Source organism: Camelus bactrianus, chromosome 17, assembly GCF_048773025.1.
Source record: "Camelus bactrianus isolate YW-2024 breed Bactrian camel chromosome 17, ASM4877302v1, whole genome shotgun sequence".
Taxonomy (NCBI): domain Eukaryota; kingdom Metazoa; phylum Chordata; class Mammalia; order Artiodactyla; family Camelidae; genus Camelus; species Camelus bactrianus.
Genome location: NC_133555.1, coordinates 59,740,846 through 59,756,885, shown reverse-complemented (window position 1 = coordinate 59,756,885; position 16,040 = coordinate 59,740,846). Strand labels below are relative to the sequence as shown.

The following is a 16,040-nucleotide window of genomic DNA, read 5'->3' as shown; positions in this document are numbered from 1 at the left end:
ACGGGCATGAAGAAGCTTGGCCAGACTGAAGAACAAGTAGGGTTAGAACAAAGTATCCACAGGTGAGAATATCAGGTACACTAGGCCTCTGTCATGATGAGTATACTTTATGTATCCTTAAAGAAACAAGTATATATTGGAATATTTGTAAGCAAGAGAATTGCATAATGTTTATTATGGAGAAGATCTGGTTATTCTGGCAGCAGAATGGAAGATACTATTTTGGGGGTAGGCCCATATTTGGGGGAAATGTTACTTCAGGGGGCCACCCCAGGTAACCCTGACAACAAGTGACACACGCCTGCAGAGAGGCCCTGGGCAGAAGGATAGTGACATGGGCGGCAGAAGTGGTAACTGCTGCAGAGGTGACTGCATTGCGGCGGGGCACAGAGCTGCTAAGATGACCTTCCAGCCACCCATCCGGAGAGAGAATCTGCAGGAGGAGTGTAAGGGGATGAGCTGGTTTCTAGGAGATGGTTCTGTGTGTGGCATTTTGAGTGTGAATTGTCTATGGGACATCTGAGGGGTGATGTCCGTTGTTAAGCTGGATTCACAAGTCAGGAGCTCAGGGGAGATGTGGGTGAGTCCATCGGCATGATTCAGTCTTGCCAGGCAGAGGATTGAAGACGAGGCCCTGGGGAAAATGGCCATGTACATGGCAAATGGAAGAAGAGAAATCCACCAAGAGAAAGAAGAATAGCAGAGCAGTTGGGAGAAAACTTGTTGAAGCAACACAGGGAAGACTGTAACCTGGCTTAAGAGGGATTTGAACACTGACTAAAAGAAGCATAGTGAGAAAGGTGGGTGTGTGGGGAAAAAAGCAAGAGCTAAAGCCGACCTTTAATTGCCAAGACTGGGGAAATGGAGGAGAACTATACTTAGGTAGCCTTTGAAAAACTGATCTGTGTATATCTGACTGGGCTTTTTAATTTTATTTAAGTAAAACAAAATTCAAGGGGAAAGAACATTCCACAGAGAGGAAAATATTTGTCCACAGCAAAAGCTACCTGGTAATCAAATAAACAGTTACTGAAAACGCCCACTGGTTTGGAACTCATAGCCACCGACAGTGCAACTCCTTCTCAGTGCCATGGTGAGGGCCGTGGGGGATGCAGGGCTCTGAGCCCTGGAGGAGTTATCAGCGCATGTACTTCCCCAAGAAACCGGAATTTAAAGGGAAGAATAAAGAGTATAAAGTATCAGAGAGCAATAAAGGGCCGTGAGAGAAGGTCAGGTGAGGGTTAGTTTTGTTTTACAGTGGGCAGTGGGCTTTTCTGGCCTTGCTAAGTTGCTAGGCCTTTGTTGTTGTTGGTCTTTGTTCCAAAAGCTTTTTAGAAAGTTCTTCTCGCTTGAATATCTGAACAGATTAAATCATGTTGGGGTTTTTTTTCTGGTGTTCTAGTTTTTATTTAAAAAAGCTATCTGGAATTTATTTTAATGTCAAAAGAGAGGACACTCTACCAGGACTTCCAATGATTTAGCTAATTACTCCAATAGTTTAATCCACTGATTTGAAGTGTCAGTTTTATAATATTACTGAAATCTCATAAATATCCACATCTGTTCTTGAAATGTATTCTATTTCATTCATAATCTCAGTGCACTATTTCTAAACTGTTTCCATGACCATAGATTAATACCTCCTAGAGTTGGTCCTACTTTATCCTTTTCCAGAAGGTCCCTAATGTTACCAATTCAACCATCCCTCCTCATTATTTTACTTGTATATTTGTGTATTTTTCTGGAAGAACTTTAGCATCACCTTTCAGCTTTTTTTCTTAAATCCATTTGGGATTAATAACTAAATTTGCATTCAGATTCTAAATTTATTTTGGAGAAAAAGTGTGCTATGTCACCCAAATATGAGTCTACCCAATGAAGATTATGGTGCATTCTACTGTTCATTCAACCATCTTTATTTTTCTTTCTTTTTTTAACTCATTTATCAGAACCATCTTAACATTTTTCATTAATTTTTTCCTAAATAGTCTGTGCCTTTGTTTTCATTATAAATGATTTCTGGGATTTGAACTGGGTTGATTTCTAATAAAGTCTTAATTTCTAGCTTCTCTTGAATGAGAAGGAGATCTGACAGTGTGGGGCCCACTTTCCAATATGGTGATTGTGAGCAGTGCATTTCATTAGGATATCCACTTGCCAATTTGCCAGTAAGTGCACCCACTCCACACATTTCTGTTACTTACCTGGCCCCTGTAGGCAGATGAGTTCATGTAGGGTTAGATGGGTTATGGACACAGATACTGACATCACTGCTGCCACGCTGCTGACTTTGTGGCATCACTAACTCTGGTTCTTGCCTCTCTGACCTCCCTGAATATGACAGCTCCTTCTGGGCTGTGGAGCTGCTGCATCTTTCCAACACTGCTTTTCTGCAACGCACCCCTGCCTCTCAGGTCAGAAGCAAATGTCAGCTCCTCCTACCCATCCACCCCATCCACGGTCTTGCCGTTCATGGCATGAGAGGTCCCTATCCCTTGACTGAGCAGTAACCCTATAGGGACCATAAATTTGCCTCTCATCCACTGTCTTAGTTGCATACCTGTGCTAGTTTAAATGTCTGCCAGTTAGGAGGGGAGGGTCTAAAAGTCTTTTAGATCTCTGGCCTTATCATTTCTAACTGCTCCCCCACCCCATGGAACAGCTTACCACAGGTCTCTGCTGCCCCATCTGTAACAACGCCATGTAATTTACAGACAAAGAGAAAAGAACTTCCAAGCCACCACCATAATTTTCACTTCCTGTGACCACACAGAAAATAGAAATATCAATATAAACATTCCTGAAGAAGGATATTTTGCTTATGAAGACACTTTAATTGCATACCTTTCTGTGACTTGTAACAACTTTTTAGACTCTCTGGATGTGCTGCACTCACCTTCCCAGACTCAAGGGAGCTTGCTCACTTGCCTATTTGCAGCATATTTCCTCCAACATTCTCTATGCATAGCTTTCCCAAAGGTACATTTCTTATTTCTATTTAAATTGTTAGATTCTTCCACAATATTCTTTTTTTAATCCTCAATTACAAATCATCTTCCAAGATTGTATTATTTCAACACTGAGAATGAATAATATGCTTCAAGATTCCCAAGTTTATTATCAGCAAATAACTATGGTTGGTTAAAGATTTTTAAGTATGTTATTCCTATTAAGGGTATATACATGAAAGAAAAAGGTTGTAATTAATCGTCTTCCCAGAGATTTTATATTTGTCTTTTGTTTGGTTTCTTTCACTATTGAACATTATTATTACCATGACCGTCTTTTCTCTTTGGGATTTTTTTCACCATATGCCTCCCTCTCTTTACAGGAGTAAAGGAATATATGTTGTCCTTCCATCCATCCACCACTCCATGATATGTGTCCATTCCTTCAACAGTTATTCAACTTGGATTCACCACCTTATTTGTGGCCTCTTTTCCACTGGCCCCTCTGTTAGTTCTGGGGAACAATATATTGGAAATCAGAGTGGACACGTGGAAACTTGACTACCCAGTAGAGATGCATGGTGCCAGAAAAAGGCCAGGACATCAGATCGTGGCTGCCCATCATGCAAGGACCAGCAATTCTGGCTGTGGTGGACCAATGTGAGTAAAAAGGCTTCACACGGTGAAGACCTTGAAAAGTCCAAAAATGCATTAGCGGTCCTTCCTAAGGAATCCAGTGTTGGGTATTGTTTAATATGAGAGGGAGAAGCTAACACTATCATCGTTAAAAATAACATAGTTGTTGTAACTGTAATTATTATTTTTAATATATTTTCTTTATAATTATTATTTGTGACTTACCAGGGCTCTTACAGAGGCAGTTGTTAAGAAGTGGGACCATTATACTGTTGCTGGAGTGTTAATTCAGTAGAAGCATGATAATAATATTAATAAGTACTCACTCTTTTGATCCTAACATGAATATAAAGGTTACCCAGCAGTGCTTGTATAATGGAGATACAAATCTATCTGTTTAAGAGTTTGTAGAACCTAAAATAAGAGCAGTCATTCCACCGTATTTTACCATATAGTCCAGACTATCAGTTTAAAGTGGGAACTACCTGATGAGGCCATATAAACACTTTGTGCATCCCCAAACATTCATTACCTTCCTGGTCCCCTGGGGCAGAGGTCCTTCCAGGGGGTGGTCACATATCTCCTCCCCACCCCACTCTTGGCCTTTACTACACACTGTTGTTCATTAGCTAAGCATCCTCATGCCCTGAATGTGTCTGAGCTGTGAGGGAACAGAACTCAGCTGTTTACAAACTCTATTGACTATGACCAGTCTGAAGAATCTCTCTCCTTCCCTGCCTCCACTCCCACAGGGCAACTGGGGGCTCACAACCACAGATTCCCATGCCAGCCCATCAGGGAACCTCCTTCCCTAGAAATACCCTTACAACCAGGGCTGTTTCCTCCCTTACTACACTGCCAATTTCACTCCCAGATTACAGTCCCCAACAAAAGGCTGTTGCAGTTTGAATTTCTTAATCAAGTCACACTGGCCCTGAGTCCCTGGCATTTTCCCATGAGCATTCATAGAAACAGAACAGGGCCTGGCAGTGGCTGTGGGCCAGGTTCCTGGGTTAGGGGACTTGCTGGGCACTTCAGGTTTTAGAGTCTGGCCCGAGCTCATCTCCCAGCATGGCAGATTCCCATCTGCATGATTTCGGGCCAGGCTTCAACTGTTCACAACTTCATTTTATCATCTGTAAACAGAATAATTCCCTGCCGCATATTTTGACTGGTATGTACCACAAAGTGTGCTTAGGGAATTCAGTGTGTCAATGCATGGAAGTCACACAACCTGGTCCTCAGGGATTGTTAGTTATCTTCATTATGCACCATCGATAAAATTGGCTGCACAGACTTGGCCAGGTATCAAAGCTACAGGCACAAGAATTTGACAATGTGTCACTGTCTGGATCATAGTCACAATTTTACAGAGTAAAACAAGATTCCTGGGACCACTTAGCTGTCAGCCCACCTGACTCCCCACCCCAAAAACACTCACTTTATCTGATTTGCTTGCTTCCCCTACTTTTTGGAGAAAGTTGGCAAATCACACACAGACAATGACTGCTAGATTATGTCCATTTCCATTCACTCAAATTGCCCCATTTTCAGTATCCACTGTGCTGCAAATCATAGACTAATGTTCAGAAATATGACAGCGAGGCCTTTCCAGTTCCACATTCAGAGAAGTATGAATCTGTCATGTTTAATATGTCATATGACACTAAGCAAGGCAGGAAAGTGGGCTCCCGTGCTTTAAGGAAATTTTTAACAATGACATTTGTAACTAAAAGTGTTTTTGTTTCACCTTCAGCTAACCAGAAAATTCAATTGACTCCTATTACCCATTACTCAGGTGTCCTGGTTTGATTGTATTAGGCACTTTTTCCTCATCACCCTAGCATGGCTTTGCTCCATCAACACAGATGGATTGTCTCCAAGGCTGCTCCATGTGCATGGGCGTGTTTGTGTACACACGTGCACCCACTGATTGGTGCCACTGATCCATATCCAGTAGTTGTTCTACCTTATAACTCAGGCATTGCTTTATTATACCCTAGAAAACTGCTTTTAGATCATTGATTGTACTATAGACCATCCTCTTGCCCACATTAGGAAATGACATCTTCCAAGACACAGGTCCTGTGTGCTTGTATATATGTATAAGTAAGAATTAAACATGTATGTCATCCCCTCACATATTTAATTTGTGCCTTCCCAATCAAATGTGCATAGTAAAGGCTAACTTCCCATAACAGTAGAACTTTAAGGAAGTAAGAAGAAGAAATTAGCCACCAGGGAGAAGACAGGGCATCAAGCAGGAGTTTGGTATCAAATAATTTATTCTAAAGCTGCTCTGGCTCAATAAATAAGTGAAATTGGCATTATTGTATCATGCTAGAGCATCTGCTATTGAAGGCTGATTTTAATTTACTTTGATATAAGTGGAAAATTGTGTTGGAACAGCATGGGAAATGAAGCACACTTCATCTATCTGTACTCCCGCAGTGTATTTCAGAGCTGCTCAGTTTTGTGGAAAAGTATCTTGTCAGGAGACAATAGAATTGTTTTCCTTGTTGGAATTTTTGTAGCTTCCAGAAGCACATCTGCAGGTGATTATGTAAAAGTCTAGAGTTGAATTAAATAACAGGAAATTTTAGCCTATTGAAATCTAGGAGAAGTGAAATATTTTTGCTTACCACCACCACCAACACCATCACCACCACCACCACAACCACCAGGCAAGCACGTGTACACCCAGAGAGATTTCACATCAGAGGAAATGACAAAGCTGGTTCTGTTACCGAGGCCAAACTTGTTCTGTCCACTGCCCAACAGTGATAAATAAATAAATCAGGAGATGAGGTTTTGGGGCAAGGAATAGTAACTTTATTCAGAAAGCTGGCAGACCAAGAAGATGGGGGACTAATGTCCTGGAGAACCATCTTGCCCAAGTCAGAATTCAGGCTCCTTTTAAACTAAAAAGGAGAGGGGGTGTGTTTGATTGTGCAAACTTCTTGCTGCAGGCATTCTTTGTTCTTGTAGCCATCCATGTGGGTCAGGCTATGGTGTCCCTGTAAACCTCCAACAAAACAACGGTTATTCTCTATTTTGCAACTTGCCATCTCTGCCTAAGTGCAGAAGTGCTAACATCCTTAAAGGTCAGAGCCCCGAGAATAGGCTTTCCTGTAGGTTTTAGGCTAAAGGCAACGTTGTTTTACAAAAGATGCAGAGCCAGCAAGATTAAGCCTGGAAAACAGGGCACAGTGCTTCAAAGTAAAGGAACAGATCCAATATGGCGTCAGATTCGTTCTCCTCTATTACAGTTCTAGTTGGGGGAAATTTTGCAATAGAAAATCCCCTTAGTTGTTTTTCTTGGTTTGCCTGAGATCTTGTTTGTTGGCTTGTGGTCTCATGGTGTCTAAACTGTATGTTAAGATGAATACTATTAAAATCATATGGTGCAGAAAACATATCTATTCTGTTTCAAAAAATGACTGAAATATTTAGCTTTGTTTATTGCCATAGAATTTGGATTGAATCTATTTTCGACTTTCTTCTTCCTTCAAACCAGTTTTTTACTGGAGGGTTTAAAGCCCAAATTAAAGAATTTTGGAGAAAACTCATGTAATTCATAAAAGCTTTACATCCGAATTTAATATTGACCCATATTTATACTTTTAATCAAGGAACATGTTAAATTTTGTTAGTTGATCACTTATGACTTTTTTAACTTTGTCCATGTAATCTTTTGGAAGTTGAGAGGCTTAGACACTTGATCTAACATAACAGGTATCATTGCTTGACTCTGTGAATGGAAGAATCCCAGTATAGTTTCCTGCTAGTGCATTTTATTAAAAATAATAAAGAATTCTTGCTATCTAATAAAGCAACTGACAGAAGAAATACTGAGTGTTTAAAATAAATCAGATTGTGGGTTCAATTATCTAAACAAGTGAAGATAGTATAGGGAAAAATTATGAATTTGAAGGAAAATATATTTTATGCAATTAATATTTTATTTTTAAGAAGCAAATGATAAAAAAAATCAAATTTTTAATCATTTATCTACAAAGGAGTTATATAAAGCCAACTTATCTTCATAAGTGTTACAAATACAAAAGGGCTATCTAAATCTACATTATTAAAAAATAAATTATACCAAATTGATCTCCAAGGTTGATTGATTTTCATGTTATTTCTAATTTTGATAATATAACTTTCATATAACATATCCAAGTAGCTCTTTAGTTATCCACATTACCCTAGTATACAGTTATTATTACTGTGCTTAAAAAATGTAATAGGCAAGGATCAAGCCCTTGCTTCTGAAATGCCCCTGGACTTCTGGATATTCCCTTAAGTTAAAGACCAAAAGCAAAGTAACTATTCGACTTTAAAGCAGTTGCTCAAAGATTTTAAGACATTCACTATCTATATTCAGTTCACAGGAAAGAATTAAGTTTTCTGAATCTTAAAAAAAATTCTACTGCTGAAATTGAAATTCTGGCTTTTCTGTTGACCATAAATAAAAAGGCTCTAAATTAAGGCTCCCTTTACTGTTTTCTTCCCAGCATAGGCCATGATCATCACTTTCACACAAGACACGATCTCCTGTCTGGTGTATTGCTGGTCATACTTTGTACCACCATAGGGGGACCACCTGCATGACACCATGGAGGGACAAAACAACAACACCCTCTGCTGGTTCAGCATCATGGACTTCAAAGCAGAAGCAAGGAAAATCCATACATTAGGCTTAGTAACCATACCTCATGCAGGTAAGTTCTGTTTACAGGTGTTTAAAAATGCATTTCATCTTTTGTAAGACTTTTATTGTAATAAAATTCTGTTTGATATCAAAGCTGCCAGAGGGTTTTTTTTCTAGTTTTCTTTTCAGATAAACTTTAAAAAGGAAAAGATATAAAAGTTAATACAGACTAGGGTTAGAAACTTCAAACCAAACAATAAAGCAACATTTTAAAATAAGAGTTTCAAGTGAGTACAGGGAGATGGATCCAGGAGAAAACTCTTTTTTTTTCTATATTTTATATTTTAGTGCTTTATTTTGTATTAAAAAAGTTTCTTTTTTTCTTCTTTTTCTCTTTTTAAATTTTTTTTTACTGAGTAATAGTCATTTTACAGTGTTGTGTCAAATTCCAGTTTATAACACAAGTTTCAGTTATACATGAACATACATATATTCATTGTCACTTTTTTTTTCACTGTGCAGGAGAAAACTCTCAAATGTTAGAAATGAAGAAACTCTTAAGAGTTCCAAAAAGTAAGATGATTCAATTATTATGAGTAATGTGTTATTTAAGCACACCCTGATGATCCTGAATGATGACAAACTAACACAGTCACTTAACAAAGCAACACAAAGACAAACAATGTAGCCTGGTAACCACTAGTTTGTTCTCTACAAGTCTGTTTCTTTTGTTATATTCACTAGTTTATAATTTGTTGTATTTTTTAGATTCCACGTATAAGTGATATCATACAGTATTTGTCTTTCTCTGTCTGCCTCATTTCACCAAGTATAATACACTGCAAGTCCATCCATGTTGTTGTAAATGGCAAATTTTCATTTTTTATGGCTGATTAGTATTCCATTCTATGTATGTTTGTGTGTATATATGTATCTATATATATACACCAAGGATCAAATGGTAGTTCCATTTTTAGCTTTTTGAGGAACCTCCATACTGTTTTCTACAATGGCTACACCAATTTACATTCTCACCGACAGCATATGAGGGATTACTTTTCTCCATATCCCTGCCAACATTTGTTATTTGGGTTCTTTTAGATGACCATTCTGACAGGTGAAAGGTGATGCCTCATTGTGTGTTTGATTTGCATTTCTCTGATTATTAGTGGTGGTGAGCATCTTTGCATGTGCTTGTTGGCCATCTGTATGTCTTATTTGGCAAAATGTCTATTCAGGTCTCCTCCCTATTTTTCAATTGAGTTGTTATACATATATAATTTATAATGATATATGTAACAAACATAAAAGCTCCTAAATATATGAAGAAAACATTGACAAAATTGCAGGGAGAAGTAGACAGCTCTACAATAATAGTAGGAGACATCAATAACACACTTTCAATAACAGGTAGAACAACAAGACAGAAGGTCAATAAGGAGATAGGCAGCTTGAACAACATTATAGATCAGTTGAATCTAAGAGATATATATACAGAAAACTTCACTTCACAAAACAGCAAAACACATTGTTCTCTAATATATATGGAATATTCTCCAGGTTACAATATATGTCAAGCCACAAAAATGTCACAATAAATTTAAAAAGTTTGAAATCATACAAATAATCTTTTAAATCAAAATGGAATGAAACTAGATATCAGTAGCAGAGAAAAACTGGGAAGATCCACTAATGTGAGGAATTAACACCCTTAAACAACCCATGGGTCAGAGAAGGAACCATAAGAAAATTTAGGAAAACTGAGTCAAGTGAAAGTGAAAACTTAGCATACAGAACTTAGGGATTCTGCAAAAGTAGTACTAAGAAGGAAATTTATACCTGCAAATGCTTATATTAAAAAAAGAACAATTCCCAAATCAACACTTTACAACTTAAAAACTAAAAAAGAACAAACTAAATGCAAAACTAGTGGCAGAAATTTAATAATAAAGATTCAAGCAGAGATACTCAAAATGAGAATAGAAAAGCTACAGAGAAAAATCAATAAAACCAAGAGTTGCTTTATTGAAAACATAAACAAAATTGACAAAATTTTTGCTAAGTTGACTATGGATAAAGGAAACAGACTCAAATAACTAAAATCATAAATGAAAGAAGGGATATTACAATAAATTTTACAGAAATAAAAAGTGTTATAAAAGCATTATGAAAAATTGTACACCAAAAATTTGGATATCTCAGATGAAATGGACAAATTCCTAGAATCACAAAACCTACCAAGACTGAACCATAAAGAAATAGAAAATCTAAACATCCAAAACTATTTAGGAGATTGAATCAATCATCAAAAAACTTCCAACAAATAAAAGCTCAGGGCCAGAAGACTTCACTTGTGAATTCTACCAAATATTTACAGAGGAATTGACATTAATTCTCCCCCAAACTCTTCCAAAAATTTGAAGAGGATGGAGAATTTCCAGACTCATTTTATGCTGTCAGCATTACACTGATACCAAATCCTGACAAGGACACTATAAAAATTGCAGACCAATATCCCTGATGAAAATTCTCAAGAAAATATCAGCAGACAATTTAACAGCACGTTTGTAAGTATTATACACTGTGACCAATTGGAATTTATTCCTGGAATGCAAGAATGGTTCAACATACAAATATTAATCAATTTAATATACCACAGTAGCAGAATAAAGATGAAGGGAACCCATGATCATCTCAATTTATGCAGAAAGAGCATTTGACAAAATTTAACACCTTTTAATTATGTAAACCCTTAACAAACTAGGAATAAAAGATAACTACCGCAACATAATAAATGATACATATGAAAAGCCCACAGCTAATATACTCAATGGTGAGGCTGAGGGCTTTCCCTCTAAGAAAGCTTAATAAAGAGACTAAATTCTTCACAAGGAAATTCACAAAATACCATTAAATAGAATAATATTCAAGATTCTCTATATCTTCTTTATAGACCAAAAATAAAAAACAAACCCCAAAGCAAAAAACTTACACCAGGAACATAATGATAAGAGTCCCTGGTTGAGGACAGCAATGAACAGGAGACTACAGTAGACAGGCGACTAGATTGTATAGTAGGAAATATTTAGAACCATTACATAAAATTTATATTAGTCAATAGACACATAAGTCAATGGAACAGAATAGAAAACCCAGAAATAGCCCCCACCCAAGAACAGGAAACTGATTTTTGACAAAGATACAAAAAGCAACTTTTGAAAAGCCTTTTCAACCAAAGGTACTGGGACAATTGGATATGCATAGAAAAAAATGAACCTTGACCTAAGTCTTACACCTTATGTAAAAATAACTCAAAATGAATCATAGAACTTCATGTAAAACATAAATATATCTAGAAACACACACTCTGATTTCTCAGCATGTTTCCTAGAGAAAGTTTCAAATTAAGGCAGTTTGTGCTGAAAAGTTGATTTGGAGTGATTGCTCCCCTATGTACATACGTAAGCCTGTCATCCTAACAAAGAAAGTCTGTTTCCAACAAGGTAGTTGAAGGACAGCTTCCAACACATTCAGATCCCAGATTGGAATATGTGGAGAAGAGTTCATTCAGCTAGCCAGAATAGGCATGGTATATCTAGAAACAATTACCCTGAAATAAAAATCAAGTTCTGTAGAGATGGTTTGAAGCTAAAGGAGGTTTGAGCTGGAAAACCGAGTTAGATAGAGTGCCTCTCATTATGTATTTAGGAAGGCCTGTCAACATAACACAACAAATTTTTGTTCCCAACATGATAGGTGAATAACAGCTTGCACACACATTTGGATCAAAAAATGGAACATGTGGGAAAGCCTTCATTCAGCTAGACTGAAAGTGAAGGGTACAAGTATAAACAATGTGAATTCTCAGCAAGTTTCCAAGAGCTGGTTTCAAGGGAGAGGAAGTTTGTGCTGAAAAACCAAGATGGAGTGAGTGTCTCCCCTTATATATATAGGTAGGCCAGTGTCACTAACCCATAAACTAGGTGTTACCAACAGGGTAGTTGAAGGACGGCTTCCACAGACAATCAGATCCCAGAATGGAACATGTGTAGAACCGATCATTCATCTAGCACAAAGGACAAGGGTACATCTAGAAACACTTACCCTGATTTCTCAGCATGTTTCCTCAAGCCGTTTCAAGGTAAAGGCAGAATGCTCTGGAAAACTAATTTGGAGCATGTGCCTCCCATTATATATAAAGGTAGGACAGACCCCCCTAATCCAGAAACTCTGTTTTCCCAACATGGTAGTTACATAAAAGCATCCACACACATTGGGATGTCGGAATGCAATATGTAGAGATGTGTTCATTTATCTAGCACAAAGGACAAGGGTTCATCTAGAAACACATACCCTGGTTTCTCTGCATGTTTCCTCCAGCCGATTTCAAAGTAAAGGCTGTTTGCTTTGGATAACAGTTGGAGAGAGTGCCTCCCTTATATGTACAGGTGGGCCAGTGCCACTAACCGAGAAACTTTGTGTTCATAAAAATGTAGTTGAAGGAAGGCTTCCACACACAGATGAATCTCAGAATGTTACATGTGAAGAAGCGTTCATTCACGTAGCACAAAAGAAAAGGGTACATCTAGAAGCAATTACCCTCATTTCTAAGCATGTTTCCTGAAGCTGGTTTCAAAGTAAAGCCAGTTTGCTCTGTAAAGCCGAGTTGGAGCAAGTGACTCCCCTTTTATATATAGGCAGGCCAGTGCCACTAACCGAGAAATTCTGTGCTCAGAACAAGGTATGTGAATGAAGGATTCGACACACATTTGGATACCAGAATGAATCATGTAGGGAAGCGTTCATTCACCGAGCACAAAACGCAAGATTACATCTAGAAACACTTACCCTTTCTCATCATGTTCCTTGAGCTGGTTTCAAGGTAAAGGCAGTTTGTGCTGGAATACCGAGTTGGAGTGGGTTCTTCACTTATATATAAAGTTTGGCTAGTTCCACTAACCCAGAAACTATTTTCACAAAAGTGTAGGTGAAAGACTGCTTCTACACACTTTCAGATCCCAGAATGGAACAAGTGGAGAAGCATTCATTCTTGCAGCAGAAAGGGCGTGGACATATCTAGAAACACCCTGAATTCTCAACATGGTTCCTAGAGAGGGTTTCAAAGTAAACGCAATTTTGCTGGAAAACTAAGTTGGAGAGAGTCACTCCCCTTTTTACATACAGAGGTAGGCCAGTGCCTCTAAACCAGAAACTCTGTGTTCTGAACAAGGTAGGTGAAGGTTGCCTTACACACACACATTCGGATGCTAGAATGGAACATGTGGAGAAGCTTTCTTTCAGCTAGCACAAATGGCAAATGTACATCTAGAAACAAGTACCTTGACTTCTCAGCATGCTTCCTAGAGTGGGTTTCAATGTAAAGGCAGTTTGCTCTGGAAAACCAAGTTAGAGTGAGTGCCTCCCCTTCTATAAATAGGTAGGCCAATGCAACTAACCGAAAAACACTGCATTCAGAATAAAGTAGGTGAAAGGCTGCTTCCAAACACAGTCTGATACCAGAACTAAAGATGTGCAGAAGTGTTCATTCATCAAGCAGAAAGTGCAAGAGTACCTCTAGAAACACCTACCCTGATTTTTCAGCATGATTTCTAGGGATGGTTTCAAGGTAAACACAATTTGTGCTGGAAAACCGAGTTGGAGTGATTCACTCCACTTTTATTACAGGTAGACCATTACCCCTAACCCAGAAACCCTTTTTTCCCAACAAGGTAGGTGAAGGGTGGCTTACACATACATTTGGATCCCAGAATATGACAGGTGGAGAAGCGTTCATTGAGCTAGCACAAAGGGCAAGAGTACTTCTGAAAATACTAACCATGATTTCTCAGCATATTTCCTAGAGCAGGTTTCAAGGTAAAGGCTTTTGCACTGGAAAACCAAGTTGGAGCAATTGTCTCCCCTTACATATATAGGTAGGCCAGTGTCACTAACCGAAAAACTCTGTGCTACAAACAACAGAGTTGAAGAATGACTTCCACACACATTTGGATCCCAAAATGGAACATTAGGTGTATCGTTCATTCATCTAGCCCAAAGGGAAATGGTACATCTAGAAAGAGTTACCCTGATTTCTCAGCATGCTTTCTACAGTCAGTTTAAAGGTACAGGCAGATTGCAATGGAAAAATGAGTTGGAGTGAGTACCTCCCATAATATACATAGGTTGGCCACAGCCCCTATCCGAGAACCTCTGTGTTCCCAACAAGCTAGGTATAGGACAGCTTCCACACACATTCAGTTCCCAGAATGGAACATGTGGAGAAGCATTCACTCATCTAGCACAAAGGGCAAGTGTATATCTGGAAACACTTACCCTCATTTCTAAGCATGTTGCCTAGAGTAGGTTTCAAGGTAAAGGCAGTTTGCACTGGAAAACTGAGTTGGAGCATGTGCCTCCCCTAATATATATAGGTAGGCCAGTGCCCCAAAACCAGAAACTCTGTGTTCGGATCAAGGTATGTGAATCATGGTTTCTGCACACATTAGGATCACAGAAGCATTCTTTCATTCTAGCAGAGTGGGCAAGGTTACACGTGGAAATACTTTGCCTGATTTCTCAGCATGTTTCATTGAGCCAGTTTCAAGGTAGAGGCTGTTTGCGCTGGAAAATTTCGTTGAAGTGAGTGCCTCCTCTTATATATATAAGTAGCCTAGTGCCCTTAATACAGAAACTCTGTGTTCTGAACAATGTATGTGAGGAGGGCTTGCACACACATTCGAATGTCAGAATGGAAAATGTGGAGAAACATTCATTTATCTAGCACAGAGAGCAAGTGTACATCTAGAAACAATTACCCTGATTTCTCAGCATGTTTCCTATAGTCAGTTTCAAGGTAAAGGCAGTTTGTGCTAATAAATGACTTGGAGTGAGGCTCTCCTCTAATATATATAGGTAGGCCAGTGACTCTAACCCAGTAACTCTGTGTTCACAACAAGGTTTGTGAAGGTTGGCTTACGCGCACATTCGGATCCCAGAATGGAACATGACGAGAAGCACTCTCTAACCTAGCTCAAAATGGAAAGATATATATTGAAATACATACCCTGCTTCTCAGAATGGTTCATTGAGCCCGTTTCAATGTAAAGGCAGTTTGTGCTGGTAAGTCGAGTTGGATCGAGAGCCTTCCCTTATATATACAGTTTGGCCAGTGCCCCTATCCCAGAAACTCCATGTTAACAACAAGGTAGGTGAAGGACTGCTTCCACACAGATTAGAAACTCAAAATGGAACATGTGAATGAGCATTCATTCATCTAGCACAAGGGGCAGGTGAACATCAAGAAACCCTTATCCTGATTGCTCAGCATGTTTCCTGGAGCAGGTTTCAAGAGAAAGGCAATTTGTGCTGGAAAACCGAGTTGGAGAGAGTGCATACTCATAGGTATGTAAGTAGAGTTTTTCCCCAACCACAGACAGTCTGTGTTCCCAACAAGCTAGGTGAAGGATGGCTTCCAAACACATTCGGATCCTAGAATGGATCATGTGAAGAGGTGTTCATTTGTCTAGCATACAGGGCATAGGTATATCTAGAAACACTTACTATGATTTCTCAGCATGTTGCCTAGTGATGTTTCCAAGGGAAAGGCAGTTTGTGCTGGAAAACAGAGAAGGAATGAGTGACTCCAAACAGGTATGTAAATATTGTAGTTCCCCTAACGCAGAAACTCAGTGTTCCCAACAAGCAAGTTGTAGATGGCATTCACACACATTCAAATTCCAGAGTGGAGCATGTGGAGATGCGTTCATTCATCTATCGTACAGGTAATGGTTATATCTAGAAAC

At 38.7% G+C, this 16,040-nt stretch overlaps 1 pseudogene; it reads left to right on the top strand.

Moving 5' to 3' along the window:
* The first annotated feature begins 334 nt into the window (after positions 1-334).
* Positions 335-16,040, top strand: part of LOC141573698 (guanylate-binding protein 6-like) — an 82,929-nt pseudogene continuing 67,223 nt past the window's right edge.